The 11,371-nt window shown below is 38.8% G+C and overlaps 1 pseudogene; it reads right to left on the reverse strand.

Annotated features, from left to right (window-relative positions):
- Positions 1-8,475: 8,475 nt before the first annotated feature.
- On the reverse strand, positions 8,476-9,522 carry LOC120225237 (annotated as a pseudogene).
- Between the last annotated feature and the right edge of the window lie 1,849 nt (positions 9,523-11,371).

Below are 11,371 nucleotides of genomic sequence, written 5' to 3' on the forward strand. Positions count from 1 at the left end.
TATGTCATTCAGAGCATGGGCATTAAATCCATTTTTACTCCCTCACACAATACAAAGATCAGGCCTTAGCACTGATCAAGATTATACTTAAATGCAACAATGACAGAAAACCAGCACGATTGAGAGAGTAATTTACAGCTGGCTCGCGGAAGCTGAGCTAAGCCGCAGCCCATCTCTGTAGGTTTGCCTGCTAGCCTGGTATAGATCAGCTTTGGCTCTCTTTCCTTCTGACCACTACCACCTTATTGTAGTCTTACAGATGCCAATACTCTTCCGTACCCAAACCCAAGAATTAAGGTATAGGGGCGCCTGGGTAGCTCAGTCAGTGAAATGACCAACTTCGGCTCAGGTCATGATCTTGCCGTCTGTGGGTTCAGTCTCTGCATCGGGCTCTGTGCTGACAGCTCAGAGCCTGGAGCCTGCTTCAGATTCTGTGTCTTCCTCTCTCTGTGTCCTTTCTGGCTCATACTCTCTCTTTCCCGGTTCATTCTCTCTCTCTCTCCCCAAAATAAATAAACATTAAAAAAATTAAAAAGAACCACCATATAGAAAAACATCCTGACTATACTCATGTTTAGCTCTGTTTCCAAAAGACCTCTATTTCATTGCAAGGACATGTGTCCTTCAAAGTTAATCAATTGTAAGTAGTTGTGGTTTTCCATCCTTCTGTCTTTTTTTTTTAAAGTTTACTTTTATTTCTTTTGAGAGTAAGATAAAGAGCAAGCAGGGGAGGGACAGAAAGAGAGAGAGATAGAATCCCAAGCAGGCCCCATGCATCAGTGCAAAGCCCCACATAGGGTCCCAACCCACAAACTGCATGATCATGACCGAGCTGACACCGAGCTGACTTAATCAACTGAGCCACCCAGGTACCCCTCCTTCCTTCTTTCATACATTTCATTATCATCATCATCATCATCATCATCATCATTATTAATTTTTTATTTATTTTGAGGGGAGGAGGGGCAGAGAGAAGGAGAAAGAAAATCCCAAAGAAGGCTCCACAATGTCAGTGCAGAACCCGAGGCAGGGCTTGAACTCACAAACAAATGAGATCATGACCTGAGCCAGAATCAAGTCAGCGCTTAACTGACTAGGCCAACACAACACACCTATTATTAATATTATTATTATTTAGTGTTAAATTCCTTTGGTTCTAAGATGATCTCCTTACAGCATAAAACACAACGTAAGGATATTTCCCTAAAGTGGGATTATTAAGTATAAGTAACACTTTAATTGTACAAATATAGACAATCTTTTACCACAATATATACCTGTTGCGGACGAAATGACACAAAGGACAAGACACACACAAAAGACAGACACAGACACAACTCCGGCCAGAGGAACAATTCTACACAAGCCCCTCTTGCGGTTTATTTTATACCCCGGTAACTGGATACAAACTGAAATCTACAAGATGCATTCCTTTACCAATTAAGGGCAAGTAGCCAAACACATTTCAAGGACAGGGGGAGAAAAGGGAGGAAGTGATCACAACATGTTTACTAAGAGGCCTGCCCACAACTCCAGCCTTCTCCTTACTTCTAAGGAGGGCATGTTCCCTCGTTTGCGAGCGGACCATTAAACTTGGATATTGTGTGCAAGCCTCCTGGCAGAGCACCCCGTTTGCAGGCATGCTTTGCCCAGGCAGGGAGCCCCGTGTACAGGCACATCCCCGCATCCCTAACCACGCTTTCTTGTGGTCACTGTCGGGCTCCCACAATACCCCTCAACAATTTTTCTGCATTTTTTTCCTTCTGTTTGTAAGGTTCTCTGGGCTGCCATTCACATAACTCCTTTTTTAAAATGCCTGTTCTTAGTGAGGATTTCATTGACTACATTATGATAATTAGAATTTACTTCCTTCGAATAGCCTCATATCTTTCCTTCTTAAATACAACCTTTTCACTTATCACAATTTCAAATAATATGTATTTAATTTATATTTGATTTATTGTCTGATCTATTTTCCAGATATGTCTGGAATTTTGTCACATATCGTGGCTCAATCAACATTCCCTATTTATTATGTTGTGGGGAGAGACACAGAGATCACCCAAGACCACTGAACTTGAATAAAGGGAGTCTTTATTACCGTCCAGGACAGCACAGAGTGAACACAGAACTCTAAAGGTGAGACCCTGAGTCTAAGGGCTTAGGGCTTTTTATAATAAACAAGCAGGCAAGCAGACACTACAGAAGCAGAATTGAACTGTTATTGCAAAAGGCCACAAAGCGGTAAGGAGAGTGGCCCTTATCCTGGTACGTAGGCAAGGTTTAGGGTTGTAGGGGATTTTCAAGAGAATGGCCATTATCTTGAGGACAAGGTACAAAAACTGCCTTATAAAAAAACATTAGCAGGGAACATTAACCCTTGTCTTTTTACTTTTCTTTTTCTTTGCATCTGGGGATAGTCACACAGCCCTGCAAGTGCAGGCCCCGAAGGTAAACTCTGGGTCCAGATGGAAGGACTGAGGCTAAATTCAGGTGCAACAAATTAAATTCAGGGAACCAAATGTTACAGAAACTGGTCTGGATCACCCGGCGGAAGAACCAAGCGGCACTCGGAGATCTTGGAAGGCAGGAGGTTTACTTTACAATGGTGGGCTCAGAGGAGACCAGTCTCCAGAGGTCTGAGCCCCGAATGCAAGTGGGAAGGGGTAATTTATAGCATCATCTTCTGTATTCATGGCGGTTTTCCAGAGCTTGGCAAACAGGACGGGGAGAACCTGGAAGAGAAGTCTCTAAGCTAGAAACTAAAGCTTGTTTTAGTCCTGTCAGCCATCTTACGGTGTAGAACTTATTTTCCCAACAAATTCATGTATATATGAATATATATATATATGATTATATATAGAGAATATATATAGTTTATAGTTATGTATAAGAATATAGTTTATAGTTATATATAACTATATATATAGTTATATATAAGAAATATATAACTATATATGTATTGTTTATATAAGAAACTGTCAAAACATTTTATTTAACCCAATGAAGGGATGCATGTAAAAAAAGATAGAATGTAATTAGGTACTGTCTTAGATTTTCTAGTTGACATTTTTCCTTTTATTTATTTATTATTATTTTTTATTTCTGAGAGAGAGAGAGACAGCGTGAGCAGGGGAGAGTCAGAGAGAGAGGGAGATACAGAATCTGAAGCAGGTTCCAGGCTCTGAGCTAGCTGTCAGCACAGACTCTGATGCTGGCTTGAACCCATGAACTGTGAGATCATGACCTGAGCCGAAGTCAGATGCTCAACAGACTGAGCCACCCAGGCGTCCCTACATTTTTCCTTTTATTTATTTTTCTTAAGTACTTTATTATCAAGTTGGTTTCCATATAACACCCAGTGCTCATCCCAATAAGTGCCTCCCCCATACCCCTCACCCCCCTTCCCCACTCCCCCACCTCATCAGCCATCAGTTTGTTCTCAGCATTCAAGAGTCTCCTTTGAAATATGCTCTTTTTCTGTTGATCACTTTGCTATTTTTTTCTAGCTTTCCTTTTTGGGTACAAATTTTCCAGTGACTATTGTGTCAGTGGAACACATATTTCATCATTTCATGTTTTTGTAATCAGCATTTCTGATTTTTTCCCATTTCTTTTTGACTTAGGGATAGTTTAGTAACATCTGAGAATACTTAAATGAATACATTGAGAGGTTTTTTTTTTACATTTGTTACTCATTTCTAATTTTTTTTTTTCTAGGAGAGAGAGATAGAGAGAGACAGCGTGAGCAGGGGAGGGTCAGAGAGAGAGGGAGTCACAGACTGAAACAGGCTCCAGGCTCTGAGCTTGCAGTCAGCACAGAGCCCGACGCGGGGCCCGAACCCACGAACCGCGAGATCATGACCTAAGCGAAAGTCGGACGCTTAACCGACTAAGCCACCCAGGCGCCCCTGTTATTCATTTCTAAATAGAATGTAATTTTTAGAAATTTTCCTTATTCAGATCTGAGTTTTCACTAATGTATGGAAGTTTTCATAAATGCTGCACTTACCCTTGTAAAAAGAATTATCACAAAGCTCTTCTACATACTTACCTACAAAAATAATCTTATTGAAAGTTTAGTTTAAGTCCTTATGTGTTTTTTAAATTTTTTAACATTTATTTTTGAGAGAGAGAGACTGAGCATGAGTGGGGAGGGGCAGAGGGAGAGGGAGATACAGAATCCAAAGCAGGCTGCAGGATGTGAGCTATCAGCACAGAGCCCGACCTGGGGCTCAAACTTGCAAACTGCGAGATCATGACCTGATCCAAAGTCTGACACAACAAACTGATCCTCCTAGGCACCCCTAAGTCTTTATGTCTTAAATTTTTCTTAACTGAAAACATATAATAAGGACATACAAAGTTTTCCTAATGTTAGCAGGCTTCATTACATTTCTCATTGCATCTCCTGTATGAGAAGTTTCTTATTTGAGATATGCATTGCTACATTACTGTTTGCATAAATAATTCCAGAAGACCCAAAATATCACTGTGTTTTTATGTTTTTATGGACCAGGAGTCAGGGGAGGGGCTTGTGGAAGTCAGATGGTCAATAGAGTTTTACTTCTGGCCAATCTCACAAAGAGCCCAGTGTGTCCTTGGCCTAGCCTGTGGTTATTTCTCTGGTTCTAGAATGTCTAATTGAAATAGAACAACTCAGTCCCTGGCAGAATCCCCGCATTGGTTCCCTGACCTGTGGAGTAAGGATTATAATGATGAAAAAAGCCAAGTGGGGGCAACTAGAACTGCCTCAACCAAGGAAAACAGTGAACCAAAATCAATACTGCATTCTTGGAGGGAAATAAGAGCTTAGTTCCACAATCAAAGACTTGAAGGATGTAGGTGTGGTGACTCTATTTTTTAAAAATTTTTTAATGTTTATTATTTTTGAGAGAGAAAGAGAGACAGAGAGACACAGAGAGCAAGCAGAGGAAGGGTGGAGAGAGGGGGACACAGCATTAGAAGCAAGGTCTAGGCTCTGAGTGGCAAGAACAGAGTCTGACGCAGGGCTCAAATTCACAGACTGCGAGATCATGTCCTGAGATGAAGTCACCGCATAACCAAATGAGCCACCCAGGCACCCCTAGGAGTGGTGCTTTTATTACATCCCCATTCAACTCTTCCATTTGGCCTGTGCAGAAAACTCGTAGGTCTTTAAGAATGACAGAGAATTACCAGAAAGTTAATTAGGTGATTATTCCAGTTGTTGCTGGTGGATCAGACGTGGTATCATCACTTGAACAAATTAACACATAACCTGGTAGCTGGAGTGCTGATTTTGATCTGGCGAATGTTTCATCCTTCATCCATTTTCATAAGTTTTACCAGTTCCATCCACATTGCTACAAATGGCAGGATTTCATTCTTTCTCATTGCCAAGTATTATTTATAAATATTTATAATATTTATATGTCATTATATTTATAAACCACATCTTCTTTATCCATTCATCAGTTGATGGACATTTTCTCTGAGCTAACAAAGCCAACAAACTTTATTGTCCTACCCAGAAGTATATCAGCTCTACATCTTATGTCATAATTTGATTCATAGGTATTTTATCACCATTTCCTTCCATAAGATATAACCCTGATCCACTACATTGATGACATTATGCCAATTGAACTTAATGAGCAAGAAGTAGCAACTACATTAGACTTATTGGTGAGACGTTCATGTGATGTGAGCTGGAAAATTAATTTATGAAAAATTCAGAGACTTTCTGCCTAAGTGAAATTTCTAATGGTACATGTCAAGATATCTCTTCTAAGGGAAATTCCCTTTTCTAAAGGGAAATTTGTTGTATCTGGTCCTTTTTACAACCAGAAAAGTCACATTCGTGGACCTCTTCTGTGAAGGTAGTGTATTCCTCATTAGGTGTGTTATTCCAGCCATGTACCAACTGACCTAAAACACTTATAGTTCTAAGGGAGCTCATGATGGAAGAAGGCTCTGAATTGGTTCAGCTGCTGTGCAATCTTCTCTTCGACTTGGACTGTATGATATGGCAGGCCTATTGCTGCTGAACGTGGCAGTGGCAGAGAAGGATGATGTTTGGAGATTTTGGTTGACCCCTATAGAAGAATCACAGTGTAGATCCTTAACATTCTGGAAAAAAGCCCTGCCATCATCCATTGATAGCTACTTTTGCTTTGTAAAACAGCTCTTAGCTTGTCATTAGACCTTAGTAAAGATGGAACACTTTACCATGGCCACCAAATTACCACACCAGCTGAACTTCCCCATCCCAAGTTGTGTGTTTTCTGACCCAACAAGTCGTAAATGTGGCCACACACAGCAGCACTCCATCATGAAATGGAAGTGTAATATATGAAAATCCATCTGAGCAGACCTTGAAGGTCCAAGTAAGTTACATGAAGAAATGACCCACCTACCAATGGTCCAGAATTCTTCTCTCTCCCAGCCTGAATCTATGGCTTCGGGGGAGCTCCTGATGATTATTTGACGGTGGTAAATAAGATTCAGGCCTAGTTTGTAGATGATTCTGAACATGTGGGCACCATCCAAAAATGGACACCTATAGCAATATTGCCTCTTTCTGTTACATCCCTGAAAGACTACAGTGAAAGAAAATCCTCCCAGTGGTAAGGACCTCAAACAGTATAACTATTTTGTTATACTGTCTATTTTGTTTGGAAAGAGAAATAGCCAGATATGCAATTACATACTGATTCATGTTCTATGCTGGACAGTCAGGGACTCGGAAGGTACACAGTTGAAAAATTAGCGTCAAGAAGGCTGGTTAAAAGGCATGTAGATTTCACTCTCTGTGTCAAATATGTGAGGATATTTGTGTCCCTTGTCAAAACCCACCAAAGATTAACTTTAGCAGAGAAGGAGTTTCATAATCGAGTGGATATAATGACTCATTCTATGGATTTTATTTTGCAAGCCACCCTTCTCATCAAGTAATGGACTCAGTAAGTGACAGTGGTAACAAGGATGAAGTCTTGTGTGAGCACAGCAACATAGGCCTCCGTTCACAAAGACTGACTTGGGTGAAGCCACTGCTGAGCACCCAATCTGCCAGCAGCAGATTTCATTACTTAGGTCCCAATATGGCACCGTTACCTGATGGGATCAACCAGCTACCTTGTAGTAGACTATTGAGATGTCCTTCTATCATAGTAGGGCAATGTTTTGGTACTGGTTACATTGCCTCATCACCTCATGTACTATTTTCTGAGCATTTTATCATTCTTGGATGCCAGTTATTACTCAGATGTTACTCCAAAAATGCTAATCAATTTCCTAGCACTTCCTATGTTGGATGTCCAGCACAGATGCTTCTCTTTGTTATTTTTGGGACCACAGAATGCTTTTTCTTGGCTGCAATGACATATGATCTCTGTATCGCAATCTACAATCCTCTCCTGTATTCAGTGAACATGTCATCCAGAGTCCATGGCCACATTCAACCTGTCCTACTTGCATCCAGTGAAATTAAACATGTCTTTTATGGCATCCCTCCACTACTTACCATTTTATTATTTTTTTAAGATTTTTTTTAATGATTATTATTTGAGAGAGAAAGAGAGAGAGAGAGAGAGAGAGCATGAGTGGGGGAAGGGCAGAGAGAGAGGAGACACAGACGCCAAAGCAGAGTCAAGGCTTTGAGCTGTCAGCACAGAGCCCAACACAGGGCTTGAAATCACGAACTGTGAGATTACAATCTGAGCCAAAATTGGTCGCTTAACCTACTGAGTCACCCAGGCACCCCTCTACTTGTCATTTTTTGTTCTGACACTCACACAAACCATATGTACATACATAAATGCATATATAATGTATAATGTGTATTTATATGTGTATATATATCATGTATATATAATGTACACACATACATACTATATGTACACATATTTATATAACTAAACAGTTGTTGCTTTTTGCTAAGCTCTATTTCTATTTGTCTTCCATGACCCTTAAATACACTATCATAGAAAGTTACTGTTCTATTATTGGACAGCAATAAGAAAAGATTCTGATAATGGAATAAAGATGTGTAATGTTGAGCCAAATAGTGAAAGTGCCATGGTAATAAGCCTGGGTGGATCTTACTCTAAAAGAAGGCAAAAGAAGTAACATTAAGGAGGTCTTCACAGGACTCCAGAATGGAGAAGTAACCTCATAATGAGTGCTAACGACTATAAGCAGTGTGGTAATGTACTAATCCACAGGATCCTGACAACATACGCCATAGCAGTAGTGAGTGAAAATCACATTCCGTAATGACGACAATAGCAATACACTTCCATCAGTGAATATTTAGTATGAATCAACTTGAACATAATAAAAATACACAGATGATGAAATAATATTTGTAAAATGCTGTATTGGAAGGCTGATAAATGCTTTATTGGAAAATGTTCTAGGATATGCAAGCACTGTTACTGAAACCAACACATTTTCTTAAGTTTCTGAGCAAAGAGACAGAGACTGATATGCAGTTCAAGGCTGAAAATGCATTTTACTTCGGAACCGATTTCTCTCCAATAATTTTTTCATGGCCTCTTTTACATCTTCGTTCCTTAAACTGTAGATGATAGGATTCAGCATGGGAATCACAATCGTGTAAAATGTGGAGACTATCATGTCATGGTCCAGAGCATAGTTGAAATTCGGTCTCACATACATGAAAAGGATGGTTCCATGATATACTGACACTCCAGTTAGATGAGAGCCACATGTCGAAAAGACTTTCCGCCTCCCTTCAGCAGAATGAATCTTCAGAATGGCCAACAGAATGAACCCATAGGAGATCAGAACTATCAGGATAGTGACTATCTCAATAGAGCCCACGAAGTAGAAGAGCAGGAGCTGGTATGTGTGAGTGTCAGAACAAGAAATGGCGAGGAGAGGAGGGATGTCACAAAAGACATGTCTAATTTCATTGGATGCACAGAAGGACAGGCTGAATGTGGCCACTGTGTGTACAGAAGCATGCAAAATGCCACCCACAAAGGAAGCAACGATGAGTGGCACATAGACTGTGGGTGACATGCTCACTGAGTACAGGAGAGGGTTGTAGATTGCTACATAGCGGTCATATGCCATTGCAGCCAAGAGAAAGCATTCTGTGGTCCCAAAGGTAACAAAGAGAAGCATCTGTGCTGCACATCCAACATAGGAAATGGCTTTATTCTCTGCGAGGAAATTGACCAGCATTTTTGGGGTGACAACTGAAGAGTAGCAGGCATCCAAGAAAGACAATACGCTCAGAAAGTAGTACATGGGATTGTGGAGCCGAGAATCCTCAATGACCAATATAACCAGTCCCAAATTTCCTACCAGAGTAAAAAGGTAGATTGCTAGAAATAGTAAAAAGAGGAAGATTTGCACCTCAAAATCACCTGTGAAGCCCGTCAGTATGAACATGGTGACTTCAGTCACATTTTTCATCTGAATTCTGTAGAAATTTAAATCTGATGGGAGCCCTGACATCTCACTTTTTATTTATGGGTACTAAAGGCAATATCTTGTGAAATTAGAGTCCATCCAATCAAATCCTCATATTTGTTTCTTAGCAGGGTACCATGATTTCCTTGGCAGTGATGATAAATTAAGCATTGATAAAGGTATTGTACTCAACTGGCTTCATTTTGCTGTTAAATAAAAGGAAGAAACTCATGTTCAGTCATTGACTACATTTATCAAGTTAAAGATATTCTGTTGATTGAAATGGTTTCTTTTCTAATTCATTTTATGCTAAATATTTTGCTGTCTTTTTTCATATCACATAATCTTAAAAGGCACAATGATGAATACAGATAGGAATATTGAGTCTTAAAACATTATGACGGAAAGTACACATCTGAATACTAGTTCTGGGCTGGCTACCATGTGCATCATAGTCTTTTCTCTAATATTCTCATCTGTTAAAATTGGAGTAAGCATTTTCTATCACAAATTTGGGTTGAATTTAAGTGAGAAATACTATGGAAATTACTTATTTTTAACATGTTTCCAGATGACTAGCAAATGAATAAGTTACACATCTCAACTTGTACAAGGCTGCCTTTCCCAATAAAATGGTTTGCATATTTTTTTCTGACCATTACCTGTTCCATTGGTTTCTATTCCAAAGCAGGGGTGAACAGAATAGCAGATAATATTCTATAATATTCTTGAGATAGATGCACCTTATTTCCAACCAAAAACAGCACAATGTCTTTTGTTTCAGTTTTTTTTTTTCACAAAATACACATCATCAACTTGTTCATTTTGACCTTTGTGGCTTATTGTACTGTTAATTTTTTTCAAATTATATCTTAATTAAAAGGTAAGATTTTTTCTGTTTATGTGATAATTGCTACAAAATCCTTGGATAGATTTTAAGATATATTTCTATCAAAAATAAATCCTGTCCAGTTTTTAAATAGATTATAGCTGTTTATGGAGTTTCTAAAATAACTGTGAAATTAATGTCACCAGATAATAGATATTAAAATTGTTTCTGAAATTTTTGCTATGAGAATAAAATCACTAAATTTGTCACAAAATAATTTTTTTCTCTTGATGTCATCATACCCTTTATCATTAAGTGGATAATGAATAAAGGAAACAAAAAAAAGTTAAAGAGACACCTATATCTGGACTGAAATCTCAGTTATTGAAACACAGCTAATTACTGGGTCCATCATACGTAGGGGACAGATTTCAGCATGGTGACTTTTGGTCCTCCTTTGGTATGTTATAACCAAAAAGTGTTTTAAAAAAGTAAAATAAAAATCCACAGTATATAAGGCCGTGGGATTTAGTCACTTACAAATGATTTATATGTATGATGTGAAATATGCTACAGTTTTGTTATGTTGAGATGCCCACACATCAGTAGACAATAAATAAGTTAAGCCTACTGTTAGAAAGAAAAGAAAGTCACATGTCTTTATTTTCCCAGAAATGTTCCCAGAGATTCTCGTGGAAGGCATTTCTAATGAATAGAATAGATTCATAAATATGAGTGTCCAAAACCCCAAAATGTTCACTTGATTCTTAGAAAAATTGAGAATAAGAAATATATAATTAAGTTAAAATATGATTTTTGTATAAATCTAGATAATTTACATAATTCTTAGGAGAACACACACATATACTTTAAGTAATGTATAGTTAGGTTTAATTGTTATATTAATAAAATAGTTTATAATGATATCAATGAGGAATATAAATACGATTAATGTGTTTGGGGTATCACCAAAAATATATTTTTGTTTAAAAACATTTCTATTCTAGGGGCGCCTGGGTGGCTTAGTTGGTTAAGCGTCCGACTTTCGCTTAGGTCATGATCTCGCGGTTCGTGGGTTCGAGCCCCGCGTCGGGCTCTGTGCTGACTGCCAGCTCAGAG

Source organism: Hyaena hyaena, unplaced genomic scaffold (assembly GCF_003009895.1).
Source record: "Hyaena hyaena isolate Hyena2069 unplaced genomic scaffold, ASM300989v1 scaffold_1365, whole genome shotgun sequence".
Lineage (NCBI taxonomy): Eukaryota > Metazoa > Chordata > Mammalia > Carnivora > Hyaenidae > Hyaena > Hyaena hyaena.